Genomic DNA, 15552 nt, shown 5'->3' with positions numbered 1-15552 from the left:
ACTCAGCAAATCACAAGTTACACCAAGAAATCAAATAAAATATAAAAAGGAAAAAAAAAAATCGATGTTGCTCTGAAATGCAGCCTGGTAAAAATCAAAGCTATCATAACTAATGGCTGGGAAGTTCTGCTGTGATCATATTGTTCCAACAACAGTCATCCCCTTGGAATCTAACTCCAAAATTTCTGCTGGAATTAAACAGAAGCAAACCAATAATGCAAATGAAGTAGTACAAAGTTATTTGCTGGAGGTTTTTCTCATAAAACACAGTGATAAAACAGCACAATGAATTAATCTGATTTAGATATCCCCCTTCCTCCATTAACACACTCGGATACTGGACCAAACTACATCAAGTCTATTCTCATCCACAGAGGCAGCACAACTGAAACATGGAGGAAAATGCTGTCCACAATGCAATCTCTATGAGTAGACGCTTGGATTTGGGGATAGAATAAATTATGGACAAGTATTAGGCATAAAAATATTATCACGAGGATACAGTTGCCGTTACTAGTGCCCCTTGTGACAAGAACAGGGACTCCTCAGTCACAGCTAAGTCTCCACGAATGAGCACAGCCCAATCTGCTTGCCCTCCAAGCAACTTGATGCACATGTCTGTTTTGATAGCTGTAAAGGCATGTGAGCACAGAACTGTGCCCACACCAGCACGCCCTGCAAAGTGTCCATCACAGTCCTGTCCTGCTGACAGCCACGGGAGTCTAGCACTTCCAGCCTGGAGGACACGTGCTCTATCACTGCAACGCTCTGAGCAGCTATCAAGTATGGCATGACAGTAACAGTGAAGTCTTCATGTGATTCTAGATGTGTTTCTTCAATAGCTTTGCCACTTTAACATCCACCCACAGTGAGGGCCTGACATCTTTTTAAGTAGTTTCTTGAGACACCACAACCTGATGACTCAACTTAGTTATTTGTCTTAATCTGCAACAGACCTCAGAACTGCACAGTAAAACACGACAGGCTATTTCCTCTCAGAGCAGGTGAAAGATGGAATCAACCACTAACACATCTGCTCTACTTTCTCTGCTCTGTTAGCTGATTCCATTTTGAATCGAAGCATGCTTCTCTGCTACTTATTCTTTGGGCAAAAGAGAAAGGCTCAAAGCCAAGCCTATCTCACACATGTGCAGCCTCCCTGACTTCACTGGCGCTCAGACCAGACAGTTTGAAATTACATCACTGGCATCTTGATGCAGCTTAGATGGCATCACCTCAGGTTACATAGGAATACAGGACTGGAGGGACCTGCCAGGTTACCAAATACAGTCCCTGCTGTCCAGGCAACCACATCACCTAATCCCTTCATAAATGAATCAAAATAGTTATGAACCATATTTCATCAGGCACTCCCCGGGCTGCCACGAACCACATAATGTGGTGTGAACTGACTTAAGAAAAAGCACACAGACACATGCAAGGCTAATTAGAAACCACCCTGAGCAGGAAGGCAATGGGAAAGGCAGCAAGATAGCTCTGTCTTGCTTCAGGTTCCCATGCTGACCCCTTCCACCCACAGAAGCATCGCTGCATCCCTCAGATTCCTCTGGGATGAAACAAAGAGAATGATGTTGTCCTTCCTTTACAGATTATTTTAGCTCTACAGACAAAGAGAGGGATAAAAGAAGTAACTATTTTATATCCACACAAACTCCCCAGCAGGTTTTTAAAGCCAACTTTAAAGCTCTCCTTTACAATTCAGTTTGTGGATAATTTGCTACCTGCACCTCCATAAAGTTTAACCTGTCAGAGTCTGGCAAAGGTGTAATTTCATCCCTAGGCTCTTTTGACTTGAGGCTTTGTAGCTTCTCTTTATGGATAAAGTATCAAAGCAATAGTTCTGTGAGACAACAGCCCTTTGCATCTCACAACCCATGCATTATTCTCTCTAAACATAGTTTAGGAGGCCAGAATCAAAACTTCTTCTCTCCCTCTCTCTCCTCATGTCTGCTCCCCCCATGCACACTTTTAAGAAAGCACAAACACAGATAGGAGCAGTAGACAGAGGATGGTTTATCCTGTCGGCAGAGGATTACTGCATCATGATGTAATGACCTTGTTCAGAAAAGAAAAAGGTTACTTACATGACAGCAGAAGTTGTAGAAATATCAGCTCCTTTCCAGAACAGGACAGAACAATGTCCATTTAAAGATATGCTGAAGAAAACGTAAAACACTTGTCCAGTGAACTGGAGAGAGAAAGAGCAAACTTGAGCCCAACTGGCCTGACACTGTCTCTCTCCAGATACACATTACACATTGAACCAAACAAGCAGAAATACATTCAGCTAAATAGACAAAGAAAGGAAGATGCCCTTCTACTTTCTAAGTGTTCACAAACATCCAAGAGTCACCTCCACCCCCTACAAATGTACAGGACAAAAATGGGGACTTTGGGTTTAACTTTCAGGTGCAAAGTGCTACAAAGCCAAACATTTATTTGCACCCCCCTGTGGAAACCTGACATTTGTACTTTCTTCCCCACAGAACTAGTGGAGGTAGGAAAGACATATGCTGCCTGTAAATGAAGCAATTCCATGAAAGAACAACTTGTTTTCTCTGTTCAGACAGCATTCAGTGAAGCCTTGGCCATGACTGTAACTCCAAAGTCAAGTTAATCACATTTATGACTGCAGGGTCTTCAAAGGGACTTGTTTCTTATGAACTTTCAAATGCTACAAAAGTAATAGGTATGGTATTTACTACTTAAAACACTGTAAAGGAGCAGTGATGTAACTGTCCCAGTACAGCAAGCTTATTTCACTGCTCACATTTATCTCGCACCACTGTTATTCTGCTAAAGTGAAGCCAATGTTATTGAAGCCAACATTTACCAACAGATACTACAGCTGTATAAGTAATATACTGCTTCCATGTAAAACTAGGCTTCCAACAGGAAATAAAAAGCATTTGGCAAATCTTGACCTGCCAAGGGCAACTGCTACATGTCCTGTTTCCAGGACAAGAAAGCCCTCCAGTTATCCCAGATACTTCCAGTGGTGAATACTGAGCTTGTCTGGTAAGTTTTCCGAGCCCAGTGGAAATCCTACAGCAGACACAGAAAGCTCTGAGTCTGAATTGGCACCAGATGCTTTAAAAAACAAGTGAATTTCATTTTGTTACAGGAATATGAGAAGGCCAATACGCTTTATTTGTCAGCATGGGAACAGTCACTCATCTCAGAACTTGAATATTCTGTTGAAGTTGTTATAAAAATGAAACTCCTCCAAGGAAACCCTGCACTAAGCAATAGCGTAAGCTGTGTGCCAGCTTACCGTGCCCTCTACATTTGTATGTAACAAGAAATTGATTTTCTATAGCAGATGAACACCAACAACAGCCTTCAGACCACAGTATGGAGTATAATTTGCAGCAAATTCCATCCTCTCAAGAAGAGGCCTACAGTATCTCCCTACCAGCTCAAAGACTCCATATAAAGGCCAACTCAACACCATGCGTCTGCTGCAGCCTTCCTTCTCAATTAATCAAAAAGAAGTGTATTAGCCATACATCGAAACTGCATTGCAGCTCAAGCTGCCAATTACTTATGGCAGAAAGAGAGGCTGATTCATTTGAGTGTACGTGGGCCTTGGCTGGAGTTTTCCCAAAATGCTGTAAGGAAAGAAGAAAACCTCACCGAACCTCCCCCTCATTCCCACTGCATCCTCCCCCCAAATCACAGTTAAGAGGCCTGTGCTTGCGAAAACAGTATTTCCTGGAGGGTTCTTTCTCCACATCACTCCTTTTCCAAATTCAGACAAAACACAGAGCAACTCAAAATACGTTTTCACATGATATATATGCCCACAAGGGCACCCTTCCCAAACATGCACGAGCAAAATGCAATGCAAAGTGTCCAAAAAGCCTTCAAATCCCCAGTCCCCAGAGAGCTCCACATCTTCCACGACAAATCCTGCTGTGGTATGTGGTCACCTGTGTGACATGTAATGGCCACCTCACAATACTCAGCTCAGCAACCAGCCTGCAGCAGGGGCTGGGTAAGGAGGTCTTGTCTTTAGACTCCAGTCACAAAATAGGACATTTCTGCTATGCACAAGCACATCCTAAATCCAGATCCTTTCACAAGCTCCTTGCAGTGGATACAATTAGCACTTAATATCTCATAAGTAGCAATTCTTCATCCAGTGTGTCCCTCCTTCAGTGTATGTTTCCAATAAGCAGCCTCAGGCTGCCACGGCTCTTCTCTCCCTACTACTGCCAGACTGAAGCACCACAGGCCTACTGTGGAAAAGGACACATGAAGTAAAGTTCCACTGTAAACTGTCCTCACCACTCACTGCAGACCCAAATTCTATCATTTAGGTACCTACTGGCCTAGGTTTGCAGGGTCCCTGGCCACACCAACATCAGTGTTACCCACACTGAATTCAGAACACAGAAATTCAACCATGTTTACTTTTAACTGCCATCTTCCATTGCTCTGCCAGCACCCTACTGATGACCTTGGACATCTGATGCCATCCTTATGTTCTCAGCATGTCTGACACAAGTCAACCTGGCACTCAGCCCCTGAGAGCAGTCAGCCTCTGCCTTTCTAAACATCTCTGCTTTTTCTCCAGGCCTGACTTTCAACCACTTATTGTAAACCTTTAAAACAGTTTTCAGATTAAAATATACTTTGAGGACCTTGGAGTGCAGAGAAATCCTTGAAGCATGCACCTGCTCATTGCTTTCTGGCATCAGCATTCACAATCCAAATAAGCAACACTGGGAGGGAGCCTGAGGCCAACCTGACCTGCCCTCTCTGTGCAACAGGAGACTGGTGGTCAGAAAAAGGCAGGTCCACAGATCGCAATGTAGCGTCTCATTAACACCGCAAGACTGACAGTGCAAAGCATCTTCTGCCCAATGAACCCAGCAAAAAAAGGCATCAGTCTAAGGAGAGCTTAGGCTTTAGAGGCTGTTGGGAATATTTAAGAGCAAAACGTTTTCCTCTCTTTGCCCAAACGGGGGTTGTGGGTTGATTTTGACATGATGTTTACTGGACTGCTTCCCGGGGTACATACACAGCTATAACTCTCAATAAGTAATTTCTGTCCTGGCACACAATCAGTTATACCCAGGATAACCACTCCAGTAGATGTGCTCCTCAAACACAGATCACATACACTGAGCTGTACCCATGAGGCCAGGCTCTGTCATTCTGCTGGGATCAGCAATGAAAACACCATGAAACACAGATAAACCAAAATACTCAAGAATGGGGTAGATGATTCTATCTACAGGCCTGGAAACTTCATCCACATGCTGTTGCTGGCTAAGTAAGACAACAGAGATCTTACCTTAACTGGAAAACTGTCTCATACCCAGACTCATGCTGCTTTTCCTTACCACATTAACAAGACTGGCATTCACCAGTGTCCAGAGTACACTACAGACCATACAGAACCATAGAAGTTCGTCCTGAGGAACTAGTTGCTCAGAAGCTCACAGGTATTTGCATTATGGATTGCAGGTGCAGGAAGTCTGCTCAAAGTATATGCTTTGGAGACATTTTACTTGAAAACAATGCAATGGTTCCAGGTGTTCCAGAGTTTTGATATCATTACAGGTGTTAAAAAGAAAGGTTCAGGGCTCAATCTCTGTGCATGAACTGTCAATATACTACAGAAAAGAATAAGAAACCACTCTCAACTTACTCTTTCTAAAGTGCTTAGTACTACCCATCAAAGTTACTAGAAAGAATTATGAATTGCCTTAGTGCAAGCAGAAGTAAAGAGAGAACAAAAGCATGGAGAGAAGATGTGGTGCAGGATGTGGGGCATCTGTCTCCACAGATTGCCACTCTACATACTTTCAAATATCACCCCACCTCATTCTAGTATACACATCCAATGAAGTGCATGATGCCTCCTCAAAAAGGCAGAAAATTCTGCCTGCTTTTGCCATTTTTGTTGATAGAAATTTCCACTCTTCCCAACTTGAGCTCTCAGAGCCTCAGAATGAAGAGAGTCATAGCACAGCACAGCTAATAGAGACCAAATCTGTAGGTAATAAATAACCAGGATGCCAGCCTGAGCTGGCTAGGCTCACTAAAAAGATCAAACAAGGATTTCAGCATCCCTTTTCTGGAGCAGGCAGGCATCGTTTCACTTGTTGAAATATTCATGCCCTGATAGGAACTGCTGCATCAATGTCTGTCCCCAGTACAAACAAACCTGAGCTCAAAGCATGACAATCTGTGTCGTGCAGAATGGAATTGCAATTAAAGGCGTTTTCCAAGCCTCCATTTCTGCATGCACACATTTGATGGCTTTTCTGGTGATACTTCAAGAGCATCCCAAATCCGAGTCCACCATCTTCTGCCTGTGGAAGCAGAAGACACTAAAACCAGTTTTAGTTAATGCCCAGGATTTTAAACGTGTGGCTCCTGTTCTTCCTTCTCAGGTTTACCATGCACCAGCACCCCCATGTTTCATGTAGGGAGTGGCTGGGTGAACCTGATAAATATGAGCTGGCATCTGGACACTGCAGGTCAGATCAAAATTCTCTGCAGGGAAGAGCCTGGAAAATTTCTGATCTGGAAGACCGTCTCCTTCATAATAGGGAATAGAGAAGGAGAAGAGAGGAAATGGAAAACATTACGCCTTTCGGTCCCTATGAGAGACACACAAAAGCACTTCCCAGTGCCCTTCTCAAATAAAGCAAACAGCAATTTATTTGTGCCAGCAAAGGGACAGGAACAGGGGGGCTGCTGCCCCTTCAACTGCACTATGTGGATCAATGAGCACGCTCAGGTGACATGACAGGAAAATGTTTTAGTACACCCTTAGTCATGTGCAGCCAGCTGTGCATACACCCTGCAAAGCAATGGTGGGCCTGCTAAGGTGCCAGAGCAATTTCAACACTTGAGCATTAGAAAGAAAATGAGAAAGGTCTGTCTCTGGAGTCTGCACTGCCACGTTGAAATGGCAGTTTGTTCCAGGCTTACAGGGGATCGAAGGCTGGCCAAAAACGACACTGCAGTACATTGTCTTGTGGGAAAGGGAAGCACATGTGTGCACAGCAAGCTGGATCAAAGCTCAGCTATCACTGGTACATGTGCAAGGTATCACTTTCAGAAGGGTTTGTATCACAATCTTTGTTTTCATTTCTCTGAGAAAGCACACTTTTGCCTTAGAATTATGAAGAAACATGTAACACTTTCCCAAGGATTCCTTGAACACGTATTCTGGGATCGAAACTGCCTTAATTTGCTTCTGATGGCAATGAAAAAATACACAAGACCTGAGCAGACAGAGGAAAGGAGGTGTAGCCAACAGACTCTGTCCTTCCCATCTTGGCAAGCCTTATACAGTACTGTACTGAAGGGTCTTGCACCTATACTGCTCAGAGAGCCCCAAACCCAGTGCTGCCACATGGAAACAGTGCAAAGTACTCCAAGTGTGTCACTGACAACAGACTCCAGGGCAGAGAAATGCTTTGTTCTGGATCAGTCAAGAGTCAGTTGCATCTGTCAATATACTACCAGATAAACAACTGATAATAAAAAAAGTAACATTGGGAAATTAGCCCACTGAATATATAACAACATTGTTTTACCCTTGAATTCTTGATGCACACAGTTGTGATGGTAAGTCATTAGAACAAGACAAACCAACAGGTAACACCTGCTCATGCTAAGCAACATTTGTGGCAGATCTTAGGTGAGCAGGACATGCCCCTGTTTTAAGAGGGACATGATTTGGAAGTCTGCCTCCAGAAAAGACTGGACATCAGAGTACCCAGAGGTGCACCGAGCCCAGAGCTCCAAGAACCAGACTTGCAGGTATGGCTGGTGGTGTAAGCTAAGAAGAAAAGCTTCCCAGCCCAGGAGCCAGAAGACCTAGAAACTTGCAGGCCCGCCTGTCCCTGGCCCAGGGCTTCCTGGGGTCAAGAGCTCCAGTAGCTAGGGCCATGAGACCACATCAGTAAGATCACAAGCTTCTTGGATGATAGTCAGTCAGAATGACTGGGTGGATGTCACGCTGCTTTCCCAGAGCAAGGGATACCCACTCGCCATGTCCCACATTGCTTGACTGAGGAGGCAAAGGCTACACTGCAGCCCAACCTCCTGTCCCAGGAAATCCAGCAGGCCAGCTCATAAACAGGGCACTGTCAGAGCTAAGTTGCATCTGTCCAATTAAAGATGCAAAATGAAAAGTCCAATGTCTATCCCAAACGAAGCACACCCTACATTTGCTGTCAGCTGCAGATGCTGACATTCACCTGGAAAGGATCTCCAAAAGCCCAAGCCACTAACAAACCACAGATACTTTTGTCCTGTTTTTCCATTACAGAATTACCAGTAGGAGCAGGAGACACACCAGCAACAGAAGGTCTGAGACAAGACAATCACATCAGCATCTCCACCTGTGCTGACCCAGCCCGTTGAGACCTAGCAATTACCACCCAGCCTAATATTGTTTCTCAAGGATCAGGCAAATCAAAGCAAATAGAGGAAACAGAAGATACATAAGTTCAACTACTTGTGTCTGAAAGGTAAAAAGCAAAATAGGAAATGGTAGCTAATCACAAAACAGTACTGGTGAGTAGAAAGGAGGTGAAAGTTTATTCATGTTTCTTTCTCTCCCACCCACTCACTCTGTTCCCCCTGCCCATTAAGTTCTTGGAAGAAAAGCTTCAAGCACCTTCTGCCAGAGCTAAGGCACGTAATGAAAGAGGAAGATCACAGTGGGCTCCTGCCTGTCCACTGTACAACACAGCAAGGAACAGAAATTAGTACTCGAACCAGCTAGGCACAAACTGACAGCAGCATTAATGTCCCAGTCACAGGGAGTCCAACCGGAGCAGAAGCCAAATCTGGCAATGTGTCTCCTGTGACCAGTTCTGTGCAGACATGACTAAAATGAAGGAGAAGTTGAAGGCAGATCTAAAAGAACCCCAGCTTCCAGGTTGTTTTTGATCCCAGAACACTGAATCCACAAAGTTTTATAAGACAAAGGAGAAAATTTCCAGGCAGAGGGAACAGGACTGAAGTGGGACTTAACACCACGAGCCAGTTCTCCTGTAGGAGCAAATACTGCCAAGCCAGGAGATGGCTAACACAGCAGCTGCATTTGTTATGGTAAACAATATGTTGCAGAACTGAATTTGTCTCACCTATCCCTGTAACTGTATGCACAAAAGTTGCAACAAAATATGGGGTGTAGAGGAAGACAACCTCTTGTGCCAAGTTTTGTTTTTCCAGACCTTGTGAGCTGGGTCGGGACACATAATTTGGACTCCAACTTCCACATACTTTTAAATACAGAGTTTTGGTCAGATCCTTACAGAGAAAATGCCCAGTGAATCCTTTTCACTGTACTCAAAAAGCAAAACACTTCCCAACTTCTGCAATACCCAGTCTGCAATACACAGTCTCATTGGGCTTGTTTGTTTAAAGGGCAAAAAGCCCCTGTCAGATACTCTACAAGAAGCTGACAAGCTTGTGCTAAAGCCCTGAGGTGAACAAGGTCCAAGCAGAGGGCCTATGACAACCGAAGCAGCTCATCCTGGCTATTGCTTCCTGCAGCACTACTGCCACAGCTGCCTCCCAAACTGTTGCTGCTGCAAGTGGTGGCCTATAAGGCTGGAAACTTAATCCTGTAACAGGATCACCAGGCTCGCAGGAGCTACTATGACTTACTTTTAGTTATCCAGAGTCACTCAGTGAAGAAATGCCATCCATGCAGGTCTCAGTTCAGAGCACAAACTCCTCTGCAGCACAGAGGCAGCTGCCTGGAGCCCTCCACCCATGAAACCAGCCACCCCACAAACCCAGCCCCCTATACTGTGCCTGCCACCAGCTCCTCTGCCCAGTCTCGCACTGCAGGAGGGCAGCTCCAACCAATGCAGCCACAAGCTCTGCTGTCCCTTGCCAGCCCTGTGCTAACCACAGAAAACCCAGGCTCAGGGCAATCCTTCCCCTCCACACACACAACCTGTGAAAGCAGCCTTCACTTCCTGGCCTTGAAGAGCCCATCAGCCCATGTCCCAGGCCTAAAATGAATTACCCTCGATTCCTGATTTATTTTCCACTCACACTATTGGGTATCCTGTGACTAAACACCTTTCCTTGATGCATGTGATTCCTCTGCAGGCATATGCCTCAGAGATGGGGCAAAAGTGCTCAAGAATCCCCAGTGCCACTTCTGCATGGATGGCCTGCTCCCAGCCAGCAGGACCCACCAGCTCCTGCTCAGGAGACATTGTGGTCCCCTCCACCATGTCCTACCACTGCAAGCTACTCCAGGCAGTCGTGCTGGCCAAGGTTACATTCCCACCCCTACTGTGGGATCCTGGCCAGCCCCGGTGTCCCCCAGGGGCTTTGGAACAGGGATCTCACCACCACGCTGTTCCTGCCCCTCACAGCTGTCCCCAGCCCCCCTCCTGACAGACACAGAGAAGGTGGATTCACACTAGAGGAGGAGCTGGGGAGAAGAGCTCATCATCCCCTTCAGCTGCAGCATTTCCCTCCCTCTTCCTCTCAGGGAGGCAGGTAGCAGCCTGGCTCCAGTCCTTTGGCCTCCTTGGCTCTCCTGACAGCCCTCCTCCTCCTCCTCCTGACTGGGTGATTCAAGTGGCTCAGCAAACCCCACTTTGATCTCCAGGCTTCTGGTTCCCTGTGCTGAACATCACCGACAGTGCCCAGAAGGAAAACAAAAATCTGGCTCACTTCTACTGAAACCTCTGCCCAGCATCAAATTTGGGCAGTTGGGGCATCAGGGAGATGAGAGCAAGGAAGCCTTCATGGGCTCCTGCTGAACTCTCCACACAGATATCCAGGCTGTTCACCCCTAATGCAAATTTTGTCACCCCAGCAAATGGAGCCAGGTGGGGAGAGACATGATCCCGACTTTGAGAGACAAGATTCAACCCCTTTGGGGTTGCAAGTCCAGAAATAGCCCTGCTCTTCCCAGCCCAGGCCCACCATCTGTGTCAGATGTTGTTCACTCTGAAGCCACAGCTTTTCCTGCCTGAATTCCCTCAACTGTCTACATTAAATACACCACTGTATTTAAAGGAGGGATCATTTCTGGTACTGGTGCAAACTGGATCTCAAAACTGCCTGACCGACCAAAAAGGGGGCACTCGTGCCCAGAACATCCTCCATCAGATGAGGGACCCTGAAGCAGCCAGACATCATGCTGGAGCACTTCCTCGCCTGGCTGGTGTACAAGTCTGGGACAAAGGGACAACCCAGCACAGGGACCAGCTTCGCTGTAGCATCAGGCACCACCGTGCATGTGCTGGGGAGAGACGATCCTTTCCTCACCAGATTTCGGGAAGAACTTGGCCGGCATACTTAAAGAGGTCAGTGGGATTGATGCGTGTTGCCCATAAAAAGTGTTTTAAAAAAAAACACCAGACCAAACCAAAACAAAAAACCAAAACCAGAAACGTGGGAGTTATTTATAGCCGGGGATCACTTGCTCATCTGCTGCCGCACAGCCCAGGCTGCATTGTTGGGAGATGGGGAGCACCACGGCAGCCTCTATGGCCGGTGCCGGCGCTGACATAACTTCAGAGCCGGCAGAGACTCTGCGGCTGGCGGCCACGCCGGGGGCTCCCTCCCGCAGGACACCGGTCTCCATTTACAGACGACGCAGAGGCTGCCCGGTAACACAGGTGTCACCGCCGGCGGATGAAACCCACAGCCGCAGAAGACCCCTGCACCGAAGCAGCCCGGCCCTCCCTGCAGCCGCACACCCCGCTCGGCTCCTCGAGCCCGACGAAAGGCCCCCCGCCTCCCCCACCGGGAGGAGACGGGGAGCTGCACACATAGCCACGGTCACCGCATTCCGCAGACGGCTGCGGCGGGCGGAATCTCCGCAGGCCGCTGGCAGCCCGCCGCGAGGCCGTGCCGGCGGACGGCCTTACCTGGAGCTGCCGCTGTCATGCTGCACCGGCCGTCCCCCGCCGCGGCCCCGCGCCGCCGCCGCCGAGGGCCCCCCCCGGGCGCAGCCCATCTGCCGCGCGCCCGGCCCCACCGCGCCGCCGCCGCCGCACGCCAATCGCCGCGCGCGCCGCCGGGACGCGCCGCCGCGCCCCGAGCCCGTGTCGTCACCCGCCGCCCGCCATTGGCTGCGCCCGCACGGCTGCGGCGGGCCCTCGAGGCGCGGGGGCAAATCTTGTGCTGTAAGGCGGCTGCGTGGGGCGAGCGCGACGCGGGGGCGTGGGGGGGTCCCGCCTGCGCGTCCGACACCCCCAGCTGCCACGGTCCCCCCCGCCACCTCCGGCTGCTGGGCCGCGGCAGAGGTGTGCGGGCACCTGGGAGGCGGGCACAAGCATCCGCCTGCTACCTCCTGAAGGCCATCAGATTGTTTCTTGGTTCTCGTCCGCGGGGAGCAGGAAATGCACCGTGAAATGTCGGGTTCTCCCGAATGACGTGTGCCCTGTGACAGCCTGTGGGCTTCTCCTGTCAGCATCCCAATGTGGGAGAAACCACCAGGCGCAAGTTTTGAGCAACCAGCTGCAGCTACTACTGTGACACAGTGGACGCTTCCCTGCAAAAAACCGTAATTGCACCAGGAGAAAAATCTCCTTCACAACGTGTGTTTTTCCCTTCTTTCACTTAGAATATGGCTTCCCCAAGCAGAGCGTGGCCCTGCTCCTGCTGGGACCTTTAAAGATCATCTAGTCCTACCCTGCTGCAGTGAGCATCTTCAGCTACAGCAGGTTGCTCAGAGGCTCTGAGCCGCAAACAACCTGACCTGGAATGGACTACCTCTCTGGGCAACCTGGGCCTGTGTCTCACCACTCTCAGCATAAAAAGAAAAAAAAAATTGAAAAATTTCTTAGTTAGATTTAGCCTAAATCTCCTCTTTTAGTTTAAAACCATCACCCCACATCCTATCTCAACAGTTCCTGCTGAGAAGACTGGTCCCATCTTTCTTCTTTAAGAATACTTAGGTACTGAAGGGCTGCAGTAAGGTCTCCCTGTTCTCCCCGAAGAGTCGAAACAGATCCTGTTTTGAGGAGGATGACCTCGCATTTACAGTATTTCCAAAAAAAACCCCAACAATTCACAGATAAATGTGACTGATTTTACAACCTCCCAGCAGAGCCCCAGTGCCTGTGGCCCTGGCGGGGAGCAGGAGCCTTGCTCTGAGCTCAGCCCCTCACCTGGGTTGTGACTGGTCCTGGGGCCAGCAGAAAGCTCTGCCAGCCATTCTCCTGCCCATGTGCCACCAGCTGTTACATCCCAAGATGGGGACATCTTTGACCTTCCTCTTGTTTTTTCCTGAGAGGCACATGATAGTATGTTTCATAAAGTGCTATCCAGCAGCTACAGGCAAGAAATGAACATTCCTGCAGGCTGCTATTGCCAAAGGTAAAGGAGGTCATGTAACTACCCAAGAGAAGATAGCAAACCCTCTCAGCCCCACCACACAGCATGTGATCTTCTCTGACCATGAGTGGTCACACTACCATCTTACAGCTCATTCAAAGGACAGGTGCTCCAGAAGCAAAAGCACACTGAGTCACCCAGTCAAGACCAACATGATGAGCAGCCCCTACTGAATCACTGCTGTCCCTTCCTGCTGTACATTAAGGTCTCACCAAGGTTAACTTCTCTAGTATGACTCAAATCTATCATTTAGCTAGCTGGCTCTGCAGTGATCACAGTTAAGCTGTGGAGTCTGCTGTCAGTGCTGTTTCCATCCCTGTAGAGAAATATCACTGTGGACAGAGGACTCTCAGGATCCTCCAAGGTGAGGCCACTGTCTCTTGAGAGTGGAAGAGGTGCTTTTGCTACTTGTAGTGTCCACCCTGGTGACAGCATGGTGTGCATCCATGGGGCTTGGGACAAGCCAAAGGGGCAACCCCTACAGAGGACATGCACCCCTTGTTGATCCAAAATGGGGTAGTTTACAGAGGGCTGAAGGCTTTGGCCCAGCTTTTCCCCCTTCAAAGTCTGTGCAAATATATAGGGAGGATATCCCCCACCTGCAGTGATGATGGGAACGCAGCTGAAGAAGCTGTCAGAGGTCCCCAGAGGCTCACCTAGCCCTGCAGGGCTGTACCCTGCAAACCACCCTAGCCCCTGAAAACTGCTCTTTATAAACAGCCTAAGGAGTTGGAAAAGACTGAGCAGGTAGTGGACAAGCAGTGGACATGCAGTATCCAGCTATCTCCAGCCACAGAAGGGTTGGTTATTGACCAGTCCCATATGCAGCATGAGGTATGTGCCCTGCTCTTGGGCTTCTGAAGAAGGAAAAGTTGCAGACAGAGCACCAAGTCAGGCAATTTCAGATGTTAGGACTGAACCTGTGGGTCACTTTCATTCATTTTAAAAAGTCCAACTAAAACATAGTTCTTGCATAAACTACTAGCACTATACTAGCACTCCTAGCACTGTAAGAAAACTGCAGATGCCCTGAGACACCAAGCCTGCTGCCATGGCTTCTGTCTGACTTTGCCAAAGGCTGAGCGAGAGCAGGTGAGGAGTTTCAGCTTCCTTTCCCCTGTGAAAGAGCAGAAACTTGACTCCATGACTGCATGCAGTGAAAAAGCAAGATAGATCCCTTACTCTCAGCCTAGTCCAAAGTTATGACTCTCTAGGGAACTCAGGAAACCTTGCAAACATTGACTGCGCCTGGTGAAGCTTTTCTTCAAAATCACAGCAGGAGGTTTAAAAGTCTGTGCCTTCCAGGTTGGCCTTTGGAGACCACAAAGCCCCTGAACCTATGTTATTTTAGCCTTCCTGGACTCTCCAGCTACCTTTAAGCTGATGGGTGGAAGCCAAGTCTTCCATGCCTGATAGGAAGCTGATGCCCCATGCCTGTCCCATGCCTTCCTGGGAAAGGACACAGAGAGAGAAAGCAAAGGCAATGGCCAGAAAGGGGAAATTATCCAAACCACAGCATTTTCTTGGCCTTTACCCCAGGAGGAGTTCTGTCAGAGCTGGAGGACTCCTCCTCACACTGTGAGCAGCCAGGTGTGCAGGCAATGGGCACACTGCTTAGAGAGGATAAAAGCCAAGTGACTGTATGGCCAGAGCACCCACATAGTCCTGAGGCACAAGGATCAGTAGCACAAGCTGGACTAGCCCCGTGGGGCTGTAGCCTGGGTCAGGCTGGGCTGGGCCAGATCTGCAGAGTCTTGCTGAGCTGAGCTTGACCTGACCCAGATGTGGACAGGGTGCTGGCTTTGTCCTCATAAGGCATGGGAAAGCAAGGCAGTCCCTGCTGGATGTCAGTCCTGTGTGACTACCACATGGGTGCCAAAGCTAGTCGGAAATGCTTCGAGAATCTGCACACCCACAGGGTTTGGCCTCCAAAGTCGCAGGGCATGCCTGAACCCTGTTTCTTCAGGAGCCAGATAGGTCTCCAAACAAGGGTCTCATCCTGCAAAAGCAACCTCAGAAGCTGCCCTAATTTGAGCCCTAATGCCCAGTGCTTTAAGAGTTGAAGAAGCAGGCAGAGGGACCTGGCTGGATCAGGTCCATCACCAGCTCAAACAACTTTTCTTTATGTGCTAAAAAAGACAGGGCTGTCTGTATCAGTGCCATCCGTGCTGGAATGCC

At 48.4% G+C, this 15552-nt stretch overlaps 1 protein-coding gene across 5 annotated transcripts in view; it reads right to left on the bottom strand.

Moving 5' to 3' along the window:
* The window catches only part of PAK3 (p21 (RAC1) activated kinase 3), a 125646-nt gene that overhangs the window by 55617 nt on the left and 54477 nt on the right, over window positions 1-15552 (bottom strand). Inside the window, exon 1 of one of the 5 annotated variants that reach the window (XM_054169332.1) lies at window positions 11904-12014. The exons of 3 other annotated variants lie outside the window; for them this stretch is intronic. The gene's annotated coding sequence lies outside the window, so the exon portion shown is untranslated. Of the gene's footprint in view, window positions 1-2105; window positions 2189-11903; window positions 12015-15552 lie in introns of those variants that run through there. One more of the 5 variants, XM_054169334.1, reaches the window with a different exon arrangement.

The sequence above is a fragment of the Dryobates pubescens genome, chromosome 18 (assembly GCF_014839835.1).
Source record: "Dryobates pubescens isolate bDryPub1 chromosome 18, bDryPub1.pri, whole genome shotgun sequence".
NCBI classification, from domain to species: Eukaryota; Metazoa; Chordata; class Aves; order Piciformes; family Picidae; genus Dryobates; species Dryobates pubescens.
Note: the sequence above shows the minus strand (reverse complement) of the source record. Positions and strands in the feature narration are given on the sequence as shown.